The sequence below is a fragment of the Boleophthalmus pectinirostris genome, unplaced genomic scaffold (genome assembly GCF_026225935.1).
Source record: "Boleophthalmus pectinirostris isolate CB_2022bp ecotype Guang Dong unplaced genomic scaffold, ASM2622593v1 HiC_scaffold_15, whole genome shotgun sequence".
Taxonomy (NCBI): Eukaryota; Metazoa; Chordata; class Actinopteri; order Gobiiformes; family Gobiidae; genus Boleophthalmus; species Boleophthalmus pectinirostris.
In genome coordinates this window covers 6,741,237-6,759,932 of record NW_026571070.1, presented here as the reverse complement: position 1 = coordinate 6,759,932, position 18,696 = coordinate 6,741,237, and positions in this window count along the sequence as shown.

The following is an 18,696-nucleotide window of genomic DNA, read 5'->3' as shown; positions in this document are numbered from 1 at the left end:
ACTGGGGGGGGGGACGCTTCTCTTATGGCCCCGTGGCGTCGTTGTCGGGTGTAATTTTTGGACAATCTGGACATTAAATAGTAAAAGTATGAAGATGGCCGGTAAATGTCTGTCCCAGTGAATGTGTGGTGCATTCTTGTGGCTTGAATTTAATTTTAAACACGCTTCTGGTGTGGAAAAAAAATAATAATAAAAAATGTAAAGACTCTACGTCCATTTTCAGTTATGTATTTAGGCACTGGAGCTCCCTCTAGTGTAAGCAACAGGTATGAACGATTAGAAATAAATTAAATCCTTAGAAAACATAATCCCTGTATCATTTAGCCATTTGGGTTTCCAAATAAAATAAAAAATAAGAAAATTTAAAAAAATAAATAAATAAATAAATACATTTTCTTCATGATTTGTCTCCAAAAAAACAAAAACAAAAAACAAAAAATAACAGTTTTTTTTTTTTTTTTTTTTGGCCATTTCCCGTTTCCATGGCTTAAACTGCGATGCCGGATTTTTGCACCGAATACAGACTGAGCCAGGACTGAACCAGGTCTAAACTAGGACTAAACCAGTCTCAGTCCTGGTCTCAGTCCTGGTTTCAGTCCCAGTCTCAGTCCTGGTCTCAGTCTTGGTCTCAGTCTTGGTCTGGTCCTGGTCTCATTCTTGGTCTCAGTCCCAGTCTGGTCCTGGTCTCAGTCCCAGTCTCAGTCCCGGTCTGGTCCCAATCTCAGTCTTGGTCTCAGTCCTGATCAGGTCCTGGTCTGGTCCCAGTCTCAGTCCCGGTCTCAGCCCCGGTCTGGTCCTGGTCTGGTCCTGGCCTGGTCCCGGTCTCAGTCCGGGTCTGGTCCTGGTCTCAGTCCCGGTCTCAGTCCCCGGTTTGGTTCCAGTCTCAGTCTTAGACTCAATCCTGGTTTGGTCCTAATCTGGTCCTGGTCTGGTCACAGTCTGAGTCCCGGTCTGGTCCTGGTCTCAGTCTTGGTCTGGTCCCGACCTTCAGTCTTGGTCTCAGTCCTGATCTGGTCCTGGTCTAGTCCTGGTTCAGTCCGTATGGTTCAGTCACGAAAACGGGAGATGTCTGTTATCCATTTTTTCCATATCTGTTTTTATCATTATTATTTTTTTTTTCTGTAAATGTCAAACTGTCAAACACTTTTTGGTGCTCAGAGAAAACAACTTTATTATCATGAAAGCAGAATAAAAGACGTAAAATATAACCCTGATTTTTGATGAGGGAATAACAGTGTGACATGGTTAAACGTTCATCAGTTCATCTTAGAATATTCCCTAAATTGTTGCGTCAGAGGTAAAAATCCAGGCACAAACCAGCACCAGACTTGTGCGTGTATCATCAAAACAACAACAACAAACGCTGGGCTCTATTAGCATAACATTCACGCTGCCTAAGGACACATTTTTTGTTGATTTTCACTGCATCGCACTGACAGCAAAGTGCCCTCCAATGCCAAAATGTCTCGCTGAAAACGTAAGCGTAGTTTTTAGAGTGTGTTTTAGAAAATACTCAAATAAAATGCTAATCTCAAGGTGACCAAGAGCATGTTTAAAGGGAATTAAAACCACAATAATGCATATGATGTCCACTGTTTGTTTTAACACGTAGAAAAACATGTATCCTTTCCATGAGAGGTCTTGCATCTCCACAAACCTGACTCTTTTTTGGCCTCTTCCTGCTTGCTTCCATGGAAATATTTGACTTTAATCTATCTTCCAAAGGAGTTTGATCTAATATCTTGTATTTGCATGTATTTATTAAAGGGACAATGCATATTAAACGAGAAGATAATGCAAAAGAAGAAACAAAAAAACAGCTACTTGTAAATATGCCAAAGTGAATCCTTAGTCTCCTGCTCAGCCAAGGCCAGTCACCTTAATGTGTACTTCTATGGAATCATGCAGGTGATGTGCCACCTCCAGAAAGTTACATACTGTGCCTTTAAATGTCCTATATTACACAAAATTTACTCTTGTGAGCTTTTAGCCGACACAGTATCCAATCCAATCCGCTTTATTTCTATAGCACATTTCACAAACAAACTGTTTTCGAAGTGCTGCACAAATACATAATAACAACAACAATAAGATGATAAAATAAACTACTACTACAATAAAACTAGTCTTAAAATAATACAACCAGTAAAATAAAATAAAAACAAAATCATAGAATAGAAATAAATAAACCAATAAATAAATAAAACCAATAAAAATACATAAAAAATAAATTAAAAAACACAGAGGCGCACACAACTCACGCGGTGTTAAAAGCCAGAGAATAAAAGTGGGTCTTAAGACGAGACTTAAAACTCTCCACAGTGGGTGCTGTTCGAACGTGGAGCGGCAGAGTGTTCCAGAGTGTTCCAGAGAGAAGGCCCTGTCCCCCCTGGTGTATGTATGTAAGTGAATGTGTTTTAAAAGGTCCATATTATTCTCTTTTCTATTTTCTGATCTATGTTATAATGGTGTTTCCTCATCACAAACAAACTTGGAGTTGTGTTTTGTTAACATTATAACAGAGAAGTGAATGGAGTACTGCATTTTTCAGACTATAAGGCACACTTGAAATCCTTTAATTTTCTCAAAAACCGACAGTGCACCTTATAACTCAGTGCGCCGTATGTATTAATTCTGGTTGTGCTTACTGACCTCGAACCGATTTTATGTGGTACACGGTGCTCAAAAATCTGTCAAAATGTTTTAGTTCGACTTTAGTAAACTACAAAGCTGCACCACTTGACGGATTGTCGGATCATTATGGCTACTGTACTCAGGAGCCGCGCGAAGTCCGACAGAATCTGACCGCATCAGCGCACAAGGAGCGAGCTGTTTCTTTCAGCGTTTATAGTTTATGGAAATTAGCCATGTGGTTTTAAGTTTCATTTCTGTAAAACATAAACAAATGTGCGCAAAGCTACATTAAACATTAAGCTATTACTCAATGTTTGAGTCCTCCTCGTAGGAAATAAAAAACAAACTTAAATGATCCACCCACATTCACATTCATAATACACATTCACTGGGCGAATTACGCCACGATCTGCCGATGGATCGTGGACGCCTGGGCTATGGATCAGTCTTAAGTGTCGTCCGTTTGTTTCGCTTAATGCTAATCCTAGTCTCACAATACGATATCGTCAAGGTATGAACCTCACGGTACGATATTTATTGTGATATCGTGGGAAAACTCACGATTAGGGATGTAACAAAATCCAAATCTCTCAGTACAATATTTTCACGATGTACGTCTTATGGTATGATAATTATTGCTATTATTTTGTACTCAACTTTTTCCACCTGACAAGACTTAATCCAAAGACTTAAAAGTGCTTAAAACAGTTATTTTTTCATGTAGTTTACATTGAAATGGAGCAAAGGATCATGGTCTATGTAGTTCTCTTGGTCTTTTTTTTAGCTATTGCTGCACCATAACTCTTAATTTAAGCAAAGAGACTTGTAATTTGATATATTGCAATGGTCCAACGATATTATTGTGAGAACTTTGACGATACGATATCACAATATTTCGGTTATTGTTACATCCCTACTTTATATTCTGGTGCGCCTTATAATCAGAAAAATACGGTAATACGGGCTCTTTAAAATGCTCACCTTCTCATTACATATACAGTATTTCTCATGACAGGATAAAGACACCGGCCTGTTCAACTCACCTGTCAGTAAGCATAATGTTGGACTCATTTGGCGTTCACTCCCTCCGTGTTCTCGCCGCGCACACGTCGGCAGCTCGTCTTAAGAACAGTACGGCGCCGGGGTTACGGGCAGGGCACTCGCATAGACTTAAATATGCATTAGATTGTAACACGGCCCTGCAGCGGCGAATAGACAGGGACGTTTATAGCTTTGTTAGCCAGCCTCCGTCACCAGTCTGTAATGACCAAACTGCATTAGCCCGCTCGGTTCGGCGGCGTCGCTGCATAATTAAAAGTGCATTTCTTTTCTCAGGCTCCGTGACTCTATGTTCATTAAGTAACAATGAGAGGGAGCTGTTGAGCAGGAAAAATGTAGAAGTTTGCGCCGCTTTTAATAACAAGTAATGAATGTGCGGCGCATATTAAAAGGCCTTTGTGTTATTCATATTATTGCTGTATGCTGTGGCTATTATGAAGTAATTGCATTCCAGTTTGTATTGTGGGTAAAATCGGTGGAGAGGAGGAGAGGAGGAAATTAAATATAGTGAAATATACTGTATCCACAAATAAGAATAAGTGCAGAAATGAGGATGTAGTGGGTGTCTGTGCTGGTAATATAGATTTTTCCAGGATTATGTTTCCAGAATATGTTTCATTAGGAGAGTTTTCTTACGTGCATTACAGTGTTGGGAGTAATGCATTATAAAAGTAATGAATTGTCAGTAATGCGCGTTACAATGCATTTTTAACCTGGATTGAATTGGTTTTTCTTCTTACAAATTCGTTAAAATCACTGCGATATCAGCGGAGACGTGCCCGCGTAGACCGTCAGGTGACCTCGAGCGAAAGGAGCAACACAGAACTCCACGCTGAACGCAGCTGATGCCCAATCGCACTTTACAGACACCCTGTCGCTTCCAAGTTCTAGTCCAAGATTAGTCCTGGTTTGGTCCTGGTTTAGTCCTGGTTTAATCCTTGTTTAGACCTGGTTTAGTCCTGGTTCAGCTCTGGTTTAGACCTGGTTTCGTCCTCGATTCAGGCTTGGTTTAGACCTAGTTTAGTCCTGGTTCATTTCTGGTTTAGTCTGGTTCAGTTCTGGTTTAATCCTGGTTTAGTCTTGGTTCCGTCCTGGTTCCGTCCTGATTTCAGTTCTGGTTTAATCCTGGTTTAGTCCTGGTTCAGTCCATATACGGTACAAAAGTTCAGCACCTTCGTTCAGTTATTTTGGGGAGAGTAACTTAAAAGTAATGCAATAGTAATATAATGCCTTACATTTTAAACACAGTAATATCTTTCACGGTCAACGCAAAGTGGTCATGTATTGAGTAGTCATATTGATTTGGTGTATTTTCTGTTATTATCTACACCTAAAAGTTCTGTATGAATTACGTTTGTTGTCCCTAATTTGCATTAATGTTAATGAGAAGGGTCCCCAGAAAGAGGTGGAGACGTGTCATGAGTCAAGTTCCTGGATGTGTCGGTCTAACATATATTCAGTCACTTTTTAAACACCAGACGTACAAGTTTCCAGTCTATGCAGCGATAAGATGCAGCATGTATAAGACGCCAGAAAGACCTTGTACACAATTCTGTCGTTCCACATTTGGCAACACTCAACCAAACTTCACGACCAAATAAAATAGTTTGAGGAAGTTGCAGCTGTGGTCAAAAACACAAACATTTGTCCACTTCAGGAATGCACTTCAGAAATCCGTTCAATCAGAGGCCGGGCCATCTATCACATCTTTCGCCGAGTGACGCCAGCTAACACAACACAACTCAATGCCACAGCTTGGCCCACAAAATCAACTTACACCCCCCGACTACCAGAGCTGAGAGGAGAGGGCGGTAGTGATTGGATTGGGCTGAAAATGGAAAAAAAAAAAAAAAGATGGAAAAATAATGAAATAAATATAATATAAAACAAGCTGGTATAAGTTTGGATCTGGACAGCGAGGATTCTCAATTATTACAATCCAATCTGTTGTGCACCACCTGCCAGTGTCATCAGAAAATAACAGCTATGAAAGTTGGACTCAAAGTTTACTTTTGGTTGGTGCATGTTAGGAAAGATTCTGTAGACCCGGATTACAGGGATGAGGCGAGTGAAATTAATAGAGCTTTTTCACGACGGCCGTAAGTGCAGCGATGTCGGGTAAACGTCACTTACGTTAATGGGTTTCTCTGGCGAAATATCTGTGGAAATGTCTCGCGTATTTTCCAGCAGCTTCAGAAATCTGCCACATCACCAAATCTTCATCCAACAAGGTCGGCAGAGGACAAACATTCTGTCCATGAAGAATTTATCCACAACTATCAAGGTAAGAAAGACGAAAACATAAAGGCGAACAACGACGAAGCATTGGTGAACTAAGTAACTTGTGGACTCAGACTGATTCTAGAATTAAAATATAAAAAATGATTTCAAGACGTAGATATTAGTATTGAATCCGTGTATCATTCATTTCTCAATATAAAAACAAAAATAAGAAAACAAAAAAACAACAATTTTCTTCATTATTTGTCTCCAAAACCAAACTGAAAAAAAAAACAACAAAAAAAAAAAACGATAATGATTTGTTTTTTTTTTAGTTTTTGATTTTGTGTTTAAAATTAATAATGAAAAAAAAAATAATAATAATAATAAATGGATAAAGGCCGTTTTCTGTTTCTGTGACTTTAACTGCGATCCCGAACTTTTGCACCTTAACCAGGACTAAACCGTTTTCAGTCCTGGTCTGGTCCCTGTCTCAGTCCCAGTATAGTCGTGGTCTCAGTCCTAGTCTGGTCCTGGTCTCAGTCCCGGTCTCAATCAGGGTCTGGGTCTAGTGCTGGTCTGGTCCCAGCCTCAGTCCTGGACTTTAACTGTGATCCCGGACTTTTGCACCTTAACCAGTACAAAACCGTTTTCAGTCCTGGTCTGGTCCCCGTCTCAGTCCCGGTTTAGTCCCGGTTTCAGTCCTGGTCCTGTTCCTGGTCTCAGTCAGGGTCTCAGTCCTGGTCCTGTTCCCGATCTGGTGCCGGTCTGGTCCCGGACCTTGTTAAGTCCTGTTTTAGTCCTGGTCCAGTTTGTATGTGGCACAAAAATCATGGAAACAGAAAACGGTCGTTATCTGTTTTTTTCCATTATTCATTTAAACACAAAATCAAAAACTGAAAAAGCAAATAAATAAAAAATCATTATCCATTTTTTCCATTTTGGAAAAAATAATGAAGAAGATAGTTTTTTTGTTTTCTTATTTTTGGTTTTATATTGAAAAACAAATGAACGAATGATACACGGATTGTATAGACTAGATTTGTGGATAAATTCTTCATGGACAGAATATGTCCTTTTGTTGACCTTGATGGATGAAGATTTGGTGATGGGGCAGATTTATAAAGCTGGTGGAAAATACGTGAGACATTTCCACAGATATTTTGCCTTAGAAAAGCATAAGTGATGTTTACCCTACATCACTGCACTTCCAGCTGTTGTGAAAAAGGTCTATGGTACAGTTGATTGAAAAGTGGCAATTATGTAAGAACTTCTCATAATAACAACTCTTAAAGGTCCTATATTGGGCAAAATTGACTCTTGAGAGCTTCAAGCCATGTTATTATATTGTTACCTCATCAAAAACAGACCTGGAGTTGTGTTTTGTTTCATTCACATTCACATTTGAGTAATCCTTTATTATTAGTCTGTCTACATCTCCAAAGTTCAAAATGTTCTGTTCCACCCTGTGGTGTCATGAAGTGGTAGTTTTCCAGTCAACAGCTATCTTTTTCCTTTAATTCAGTAGTAGGGATGTAATAATATTCAAATTTCTTGGTACGATATTATCACAATATGCATCTCACGGTACGATATTTACTGACTGAGATAATTGTAGATAGGACACTTTTTTTTTTTTTTTTTTTGCTTTTAAAATACCTTGACAAGAATTTGGTGTGAATTATTACTGTCATCATCCCAAGAATTCAAGTAAAAACATATTTCTTCATGTTATCTGCGCTGAAATGAATCATGGGATATGTAGTTACCGATGTTTTTTAGCTACTACTACTGCTACTATAAAATCATGCATTTAAGCAGAGAAACTTGTATTTCGATATTATTGTGAGACTTTTGACAATATAATATCACAATATTTAGTAGTAGATATTGACAATTCCAGGGCTGAAATCATCCAAATGATTCTAGTCGAGGTGTATGGAGTTTAAGGTTACGGTTACACTGAAACGAATCACTGTATCACCATATCGGAAACGATCTGCGTCCAGACACGTCGTTTCTGTGTCTGCAATCCTTCCTTATCCACACAGCTTTGAGCATATTTGTTTACCATTTACAGAAACAAAACATAAAGCCGCATGGCTAATTTTCATAAACAGAGCTCAAAAAGACAGCAGCTCGCTATTGTGCGCTGATGTGGTTCAGCTTCTGTCAGACTAAAGGACACGACTCAGTGGAATATGAGTGTTCTTTCTGTGACAGAGGGTTGTTCTGCTGATGGTGAGTCTGTTCTGTGCTTCTATCGCGTTGGAGATGGTTCATGTTCAACTTTTCAGAGATTATACGCCTGCAGGTCACACGCACAAACCGTATATATGAATGGACATATATTCTAGCCTCTTAGCGTTACTTTGCGGTGCATAGACCTACATTAGTGTATCAGCGTTTTCAGGTGTCCACACGGTGCCGGATCAGATCCATACTCAAAGGCATTCATGGGAGCTGGCGGTACCAGATCGTTCCATCTCTGGAGCCGTTTTCAATTCGGATTCATGTGGTCGAAAACTGCATCCACAATGAGAATGACTAAAATACGTACTAGTGTTACGTACTAGTGTGGAAGGAGCCTAAGACCACAGTAAAGCACTTCCTGTATTGCCACATAACATCACAAAGTGGAAGTGTGGACTTTTTTCTGTTTGAGAGAAGAACTCAGCCTAAATATGCAGGGTTTGTGTGTTTTAGATCAGGAAATAGTGTAAAAATGAGCACTTTACTTATGTGGGCCAAAATATTTATCATTAGTTGTTAGAGCTTGAGGCAAATTGAAAATACACCAACAAAAACCCCACTAAATGTAATGACTCATTGCTGATTTAACAAACCAGGTGGTTGGAGTCCATTGATCATGATTAAATTTAACAGTTTTGTTCCTCTTCTTCCTACAAATTTGGAAGCTGCATCTTGCCCATAGACACAAAAACAGTTTGTGCTAAGATGTACGAGATTTGAACTGCCAATCCCCTGGGCACTGGGCAAACTGCTCTATCTTCTGTACCACTGTTGATTCTGTGGATTAGAATACAGCGTGTATAAATGTACGCTGAATCGAGGGTATGTCGGATGCCTCAAGTAAAACAAATACACATTTAGGCAGACAAAATACTGGAACTTAAATTCTTTTTGATGTTCTTCAGAGTTGCAGTGCTGGGACAGACTGTTTTGTCACTTTTTTAAAAAAAATATTAGGTCAGGATCTTGGAAAGGAATACTGAGCTGTAGGTGATTGTGCAGGGTTAAGGTGAATATTGGAAATTGGAGTACCCAAAATATGTTATAGGTTCTTTTTTCAGACCAAGAGTTTGTTTTCATACCTGACAGTTTAGACTTCTCACTAGCATTCTTCCTCAGAGTCACGTGATGTTGTTGTGACGTGTCTGGTCAGTTGATTTATACAGGTTTTTTTTTATTTTTAAGTTCATATAAAATGAGAATGAGTTGAGAAACCAAACTTTTGATAGATGTTATTTGAACACAGAGTAGAGGACTACAGCCCCACAAAATTTCAGCCCTCTACGTGTGATATTTACTATCAACCTGTGAAAACGGCAGAGAAAAAGTGATGCGATTTTGGGCCTGTAAATTGACACATACTCCACTCATGAAATGATGCTGTATACTTAAATGTATATGTATATGATATATATATCATGATACTATATCACATAATATATTTCACAGGGTAAATGAGAAGTCTGTACATTAGAGAGTAAGGCGACTAGAACAGTTACTGTTGTATTTTTTTTCTTATGTATTATGTTCCGAAATTAAACATAAACATAAAAACATGATGCGTGAGATTTTCTGGAAATTTGATAAAATGGCGTGGAATGACCCATTATTAATCTGTGGAATCACACTGCTAACCTGTAGATCAGTGAACAAACACCAACTGAGATATTGTCACCCTTGATCTTGGTCAGGAGTACCAAGCAGTACATGGTATGTAGTCCATCTTGAGAATTCCCAGTGTATCAGATCATGGGCCTGCTAAGTTTGGAGAAGGGAGAATGCTAGAAAATCAAAAGCCATAGTGGGGCTGTGGTGACTCAGTTTTTGGAGCACTCAGCCACCAACCTGAAAGTCTGCAGATTGATTCAAACCACTGCATACTGTTGCCATGTCCTGGGGCAAGACATTTCACCCACCTTGCTTGGTGTGTGTGTGTGTGGCATGTGAGTTATCGGGGTTGGTTGTAGGGAGTGGTAGCACTGATTGGCTGCCTCACCAGTGACTACAACAGTAAGGCACTTTGGGTGGTTGGAAAAAAAAAACAAAAAAACATTGAAACATTTTCCATGATCCATTCCTGAAATGATTTTCTTTGTATGCTAAAAGTCATAGTCAGAGTAACTGAGCTGTGGACTCTGTGGAGTATGACAAGGAACACAGTGATGGACACATATGGAGTAAGAAAGCTTTCAGAAATATTTGTGTGCATAAGACAGAAATCCGTGCCTATTTGGCTGTAGTTGAGCATAAAATAAATATTCGTAAACTCTAAAATGAGTCCAGTCATACATAAAATGTGTATGTTGTGTGCATTTTATTCATCAGGATACGAATTGAAAAGTTGTGACATTAAGAATTACAATCACGAAATGAAAAGTTACGATTACGCTTTCTTCAGTACAAATATGAATTCACAGACGCGACTCGACTGTCAAAAATATGTCCTCGGTTCACAGACATTATTTAATGAGAGCTGAAGAAACATCGATCGAAATGCCAGACTTTTGCACCGAATACAGACTGAACCAGGACTAAACCAGGACTAAACCAGAACTGAACGCAGAACTCCCACAGGGTTAAGTTCAGCCGTCACCCAATCGCGCTTTGAGGACATCCTGCTCCACGGACTCAGGGTTCCATCTCTCTCTCAAGTCCAAGATTAGTCCTGGTTTAGTCCTGGTTTAGTCCTGGTTTAGACCTGGTTCAGTCTTAGACCTGGTTCAGTCTTGGATCAGTCCTGGTTCAGTCTTGGATCAGTCCTGGTTCAGTCTTGGTTTAGTACTGGTTCTGTTCTGGTTCAGTCCTGGTTTAGACCTACTTTAGTCCTGTTTTAGTCCTGGTGCAGTCTTTGTTTAGTCCTAGTTTAATCCTGGTTTAGCCCTGGTTCAGTCCAGCACCTCCATCGATGTTTCTTCTGCTCGATAAATAATCCCTGTGAAGTGACGACATATTTTTGACAGCAAAGTCGCGTCTGTGAATGAATCGTAATCGTACATTTTCATTTCGTGACAGTAATTTTTGATGTCTTATCTTTTCAATTCGCATTCTGATGGATAAAAAACACACAACATACACAGTTTATGTACGACTGGACTCATTCGAGAGTTTCCGAATATTTATTTCATGCTCAACTACAGCCAAATATGCACCGATTTCTCTTATGCACAGGGATATTTCTGAACGCTTTCTCATTCCACAGACATTTTTCTCATATATTCATGCAGTATACATGCACGCTTAGTTTTACTCTCATTAGCATGAAGTTATATATGTCCATCGCCCCTTATAGCTGACGTATGCGAAGCTTAGCATATAAAGTAGAGGAACCTGATCAGTAAATGTATTTCGAGCATTTATTCAGCAGGGTTTGAAGTCGTTTCTTATTAGCAACCACCTCCCGATATCGTTCCCCCCTTATGCCGGCGCCAATAAGCAATCCCGCAGTAGGTGGTCCTCGCCAATCCGCGCTCAAAGTGCGGAGACGGAGCGCTGAACTAGTTGAAGGATCGGTCAGAAGCAGGGAATAAATTCATAAAAAACACCTAAACTTTATCGTTATTGTGCTATGTCCGCTCACGCAGACTAATGAGAGCTAAAATATGAAATGAGGTGGGCCACATTTCACAGTCTGAAGGCATGACCGGTCTTGTATCTCCATTTCACTTCATTACGTTTGCTAAATTGAGCGGCGAATCTGAGCTAAAACTTTGCACTTGGAAAAAAAAAAAAAAAAAAACGCTGCTTGGCTCTCATTAGCGCCGTCCTCGGGGTAATCTTCTGACGCCGGTTTGATGGACATTTTGAAAACTCTGCTCAGAGCGTTTGGAGAGGAAACATTCAAACTCAAAAACAAAGCCTGTTATGAACTATCTTTCCGGTCACATGCAGTTAGGTTGCGTAATGCTCTGGGGTAATCTTGTTTAGACAAAGTGTACAAACCCTCTGCCATGAACGCGCTGACGAATGTTCTTCAAAACAACCTCTAAATAATTCAAACGATGTAATAAATTCGTAAAATAAACGGAAGTCTGCGACACGTCTTGGGCTTCCTTTTTGACAGACACGGAGTGAAAATGAGCCACTTTGAAATGCAGCCATGTCCTTCATTATTAACCATCTCAAGGGTTTGCTCTTTCAAATGAGGAATTACTGAGGGAGCGAAAAGGGACAGCGCGAGTCATGTCCTGGTCTGGTACAACTCAAATCAAATTTGTCTGAGAAATTTGTCCTGACATTTGGAAACAGAGTAGACTAGACCGTAATATGGCCCTCACGGTACACTCAGGGCAGTGTATTTAAATTTAGGAGAGTCTGGGATACAGAGGAATGAGTCAGTGGAGAATAGTCACACTGACCCTGGCTTTAGAAGTCTGCGATCAAGAAGGTGGATAGGGGGTTTTTAAAGGTGCACTGTGTAACTTTTCTCACCTGCTTGCCCATATTATTGCATTGGAATAAATTTAATTATCAATCTCTGTACAACAAAGGGTCGTTTTTGCACGAGTCGTTTGGCAAGAGGCTTTTTTAGGGGTTTTTTTTTCAGATAAATTATTTTAAGCTTATAATTGTCACTTACATTTACTGAAGGCTTCCGTCTGTAATTATGGACCACAGTTGAATTAGTTTGATATTGGATATTTGACACATTCAAAGAATTTAACCTACTTACATATCACAGTTTTTTTTCAAACTACTTGTGATGTCTTCATAATCATCCTGGGTCAATACAGTGTTGGGGAGTAACAGATTACATGTACTGGAGTTACGTAATCAGAGTACAAATTATGAGTAACTGTATTCAGTTACAGTTACAGTTACTTTGTTTAAATAAATGGATTACACGGTGGTATTTTCCCGTTTTTCACATTTTGGGCTAAACCACGACTAAAACCAGGTCTAAACCAGGTCTAAACAGGTCTAAACCAAGACTAAAACCAGGTCTAAACTAGATCTAAACCAGGTCTAAACCAAGACTAAACCAGGTCTAAAACCAGACTAAACCAGGTCTAAACCAGACTAAAACCAGGTCTAAACCAGATCTAAAACCAGGTCTCTAAAACCAGTCTAAACTAGTCTAAACCAAGACTAAAACCAGGTCTAAACCAGAACTACTAAACCAGGTCTAAACCAAGACTAAAACCAGGTCTAAACCAGATCTAAACAGGTCTAAAAGACTAAAACCAGGTCTAAACCAGTCTAAAACCAATCTAAACCAGGTCTAAACCAGGTCTAAACCAAGACTAAAACCAGGTCTAAACCAGATCTAAAACCAGGTCTAAACCAGAAACCAAGACTAAAATCTAAACCAATCTAAAACCAGGTCTAAACCAGATCTAAAACCAGGTCTAAACCAAGACTAAAACCAGGTCTAAACTAGGTCTAAAACCAGGTCTAAACTAGATCTAAACCAGGTCTAAACCAAGACTAAAACCAAGTCTAATCTAGGTCTACACTAGATCTAAACCAGGTCTAAACCAGGTCTAAACCAGGACTAAACCAGGATTTAACAGGACTAAACCATACCGTGTGGACCGTGTCTCCTCGTCTTCTGTCAATAATATTTTTAATACGGTCAAGTAAAGTCTGGGCTTTTTATTTTCTTTTAGCAGATAAAACATCTTATGTTAAGATTTCCGAGTCTTTGCTTCTCTACAGCAAATCAGATAATCCAAAGTATTCAGATTATATTGCTCACTTTAAGTAATTTAGTGGATTACGTTACAAACTACATTTTGTTGTATGTAATCTGTAATCTGTAGGGGAATACATTTTAAAAGTCACCTTCCCAACACTGGGTATATATGTATCACAAGACAGTAATTAGTAATTAGACGGTAATAGTGCATATTTGTGAATTCAACACTCATTTAACTCGTGACGTACAGACGTGGACAAAATTGTTGGTACCCCTCTGGTAAGAAAAGAAAAATCAACAATGGTCAATGTTTTGTTTTTGTTTTTTAATAATTACTGTCTTGTGATACATACCCTCGATGATAATGAAGATGTTACAAGTTGTTTGAAAAAAATTAAATGTCTTAGAATGTGTCGCCTACAATGACGCTTTGTGGGTGCTTTGGAGGAGGCCACGATGGACGAGTGCGACGGAGATGTTTGTTACAGCACGAGTGAACACTTTGCAAGCTGCACTTAGAATTTTAAAGTACAGTTTTATCTGCAGACTGAAGAAATCAGACAATGAAATAATAATGTCACTCACAAATCTGAGATTCAGTGCAATAAGATATCAGTCCAACATGTGGAGACACTGGTGTGGTTGTCTTTTAAAAACATGAATATTTATTGTTTTGTTTTGTCACTGTCCTTGTCTGTTTTTTAAATGGACCATGAGTCTGGAATAAAGACGATGATGATGTTGAATATCCAATATCAAATCTCAAATCAACCGTGGTTAATTATGGGGCGTTTGATTATCCATCTGTCTCCCACTTGGATCTCGGTTGTGACGTCACATCCAGGCTTCAACCATTTTATTATATTTCACGCATAGATCATATATATGAATGGACATAGCTAAGGCCCCGCTTCGGTTTTGCGTGTCCGACTTGAAGAAAAAGGTGGACGCCAACCGGAAAGCTGTTATTGTTGTTGTCTATCTCCTATTAGCAATCCTAGGGACGTTAAGCAACACCCGTTTAAAACAAGTTTTTGTTCAATATTGGCCTCACCACAACACCAACTACCAGACCCATAAAACAAATCAAACTTTATTTCTATAGCACCTTCCAACGACCGAAGCCGACCAAAGTGTTATACAACATTAAAACAGGATAAAAAACAATAAACATCATACAACAAAACAACAAATTACACATTACACCATTAAAATAAAGAAAATGTCACAGGGCCACTAAGTGTTAAAAGCTGTTCTAAATAAGTAAGTTTTAAGGTTGGTTTTGAACAGAGACAGATCATGAATGGACCGTAACTCAATCGGCAGAGAGTTCCAGAGTTTTGGCCGGGCCACTGCAAAAGAACAATCACCCCACTGTTTGCACCGGGACCGGGGGGACCTCCAGCAGATGTTGCCCAGCAGATCGTAGAGCTCTGCTGGGTTGGTGAGGGGTCAGAATCTCACACAGGTAAGAAGGTGCAAGACCACTGAGTGCATTAAAAACAAACATCCAAATTTTTTTTATTAATTCTAAACTGGACAGGGAGCCAGTGCGAGGAGCACAGGACAGGGGTGATGTGATCGTGTTTCCGGCTGTTTGGGAGCAGTCGAGCTGCAGCATTTTGCACGAGCTGCAAACGGTGAAGACCATCTTGATTAATCCCCACATAGAGTGCAGCATTGCAGTTGTCTATGCGGGAACTAGCAAAGGCATGGATAGGTTTCTCCAGGTCACCACGGCTCAAGAAGGGCTTAACTTTGGCCAGGAGGTGGAGCTGAAAGAAGCTTGCCCTGACCACAGAATCTATTTCCCATAGGCACTGATATGGACTCAGTAAGGTATTGCAGTAATACAGACACAGTGACAGTACTGCAGTAATACAAGTGACTAAAATTGTCATTTAAACCAAAGTGTCCAAACACAATGAAAACCTTGCTCGGGCTCCTCCCACCGAGTCAGATGGATAACACGACATTAGATTGGCCAACCTGCCCCTGTTGTATTCTCACACTTCAGCACTAGAGGCTATCTACATTACCTCTGTCTGATAGTGTGCCAGTTTTGGCCTGTTACATGCAAGCATTTGTTTGGTTTGGGTGCTGCTCTCTCCTCTGCCCTGTGTGTTCAGGTGCTGTGGGTGGGACCTGAACTGGAGCTGATTGGCCAACTAGCTGCCAATCAGGGTGGAGAGGGCCGTTTAAAAGGAGCTGTGTGCTGCCTCTCTCTCTCTCTCTCTGTTTGTGTAAAGCTGCTAGCCAAGGTTTGTTTGGTTGGGAGGATTGGTTAGGTAAGTTTGGGGATCCCTGTACATTTCACATCACGTAGATTTTTGTTGTTAGACACATTAGTTATCAGTTGTCGCCACCCTTGTTGTTTTGAGTTTTCCAAATTCTCTTTTTTAGATCAGATAGGCTAGGCTTTTTGATTTCTTTCCTTTTTGTAGCCCAGTTTTCAGTTAGGGCCTGTTTTGTTATACCTTTCTGTTTGTTGATTTGGCACAACTGGCACACGCCTCCTCCCACCAACCGTTTGTTTGTTCTTTGTGCACTTTGGTAAATGTTTGGCCGAAAAATAAAAAGTTTGCCAAACCGACTTTGCCTCAAGGATTGTTTTATACACGTTGTGTCCCTTGTTGTATGTAGGGGCATAACAGGCCGGACAGAAGAAGACACAGGTGAGACTGAACAAAGGCCAGGTGAAGGGACGGGGAACAGGTTTCACATCTGTCATAAAAATAAATAAATACATTAAATCAAGTAAACTTAAAGATGCACTGTGTACCTTTCCTTTCTTTCCTACCTTTCTCCCCCATGAGGATGTTGCCCGGAATGTTCCGCAGTATGGCATTACACTTCTGCAGAGACATCAGGTGACACCACAGTGACACTCACAATAAGAATGCAAGTTTTTAGGTCAATAAAAAGCCCTGTTATTGAGTAAATGCAAGATGGACACATTTAATGCCACATCAGGACATTCCAGACAAACAATAACATCTCCATGGAAACTACCCAGAAAAGTTACACAGTGCACCTTTAGGGATGGTAGCTTTAAAGCCGCTGTAACCTGATTTTATTATTCTTATTTTTCGATGGATTTGTAAGCGCTTTTTACAACTTTAAGATGCCTGAGCGGAATTTTGACAACACAGCAACGTCAACAACAACTAGCATGCTAACAGTGCACTTCCTTATTCTCAAGTGGATAAAAATGCAACCATTACGTGTGTATGCTTTAGACAGAACTCACACACAAAGGTTTCATTTCTACCACGAGAGCTGCTTTTACCATGTCTCTGTAAAACTGATCTTCAGTCACAACAAATAGAGTTTATTCTAACAAACCTCTCTGATAATCTTGACGCATGCGGCTTTCTCGCTTTTCTGTATTTCCTGTTATGTACGCAGCGTTCCTCTGTATGTATAATTCATGTTTACACAGCGCCCTGAGTAATGGGCGTTTGCGATATGCATTTCCTGTGAAAAGATTTATGGCGTTCATTTAGGAAACGCTTGTGGATCCCGACTGAGACATGGCACAATTAAAAGCTCTAATTATAACGTGGGACATATGGGGGGGAATATGTGGGGTTTGGAGCTGAATACATGTGGATATTTCGTAATCAGAGGGAAAGGCAGACTGCGGAACATTATGGGAACTCACGAGCAAACCAAAGCTCCGTTACTTTATGTTACATGTCGACTGGTTGGCATGGCGATTCTGATAAAACCACTAAATCTTATGCTCTATAAAATGGGTGTTTTTAAAGATGCTTTGTGTATTTTGTTTTGTTTTTTTCTGGTGAGGTGATTGCTTCGCTGGGAATGTTCAACAGTATGACATTAAACTATTTTACCATTTCACGGTGAGGTAACACTTTATAATAACTACACATTATTTAGCCTTAATAAAGCATGAACAAAGACTTAATCAATGATGAACAAAGACTTAATTAATGATGATTCAGGCTTAGTAAATGCTTAATAAAGGAAAATTAGTCTTCACTTTAGAAAAGCTCTCAAAAAGACTTAACTAACAGATAACAGCTGCCTGAATTATCATTGCATTGTATTATTAGTAAATAATTCTCTCATAGCTTACTAATGATTAATAAATGCTCAAATGCTTAGTCCATGAGTAATTAAGTATGAAATAATTATGAGAAACTATTTACAGTAGAGCCCGACCGATATGGATTTTGTTGTGGCCGATATGAAACGGATATAATGGGAGTTGGAGCTGCCGATAGCCGATATATTCGCCGATATATTTAGTGATGTAAAAATTCATTGTAAATCTTGACTTGTTTAAAAAACTTAAGTTTGGCTCTAGTGGATTCTAAATTGGGTTTATTTAGGCAACATTTATTGTTGTTCTGCCTCTTTACATCATATTTACATACAGTAGATTGGCCTAATGGCATTTTTGCATCACATTCTAGCTACTAGTGATGGGTATTCCAGTTTTTTTTTTTTTGAAAACCGGCTCTTTTGGGTCGGCTCACTAAAGCAGCTGGCTCTTTCGGCTCCCAAGCGACTCTTGAGATTGTTTTGTTGCAAGCAGGACTAAACCAGAACTGAACCAGGACTGAAAAAGGACTAAAACAGATTTAAACCATGTGTGAAACAGGACTAAACCAGAACTTAACCAGGTCTGAGTGTCGGGACTCGGTTTCTATCTTTCTCCTTCACTCGAGCTCAAGATTAGTCCTGGTTTATTCATTTTATGCTGAACTGCAGCCAAATATGCACTTTTTTTTAATCCTGTGCACACGCAGATTTCTGAAAGTTTCGTTTTCAGCCGCTGCTGCTGTCAAACTACGGGTCTACAAGCGGCTTGAAGAGAAAAAGTGAGAAAAAGAGAAAACACAGTTCCCAATAAGAAACATGCTCCC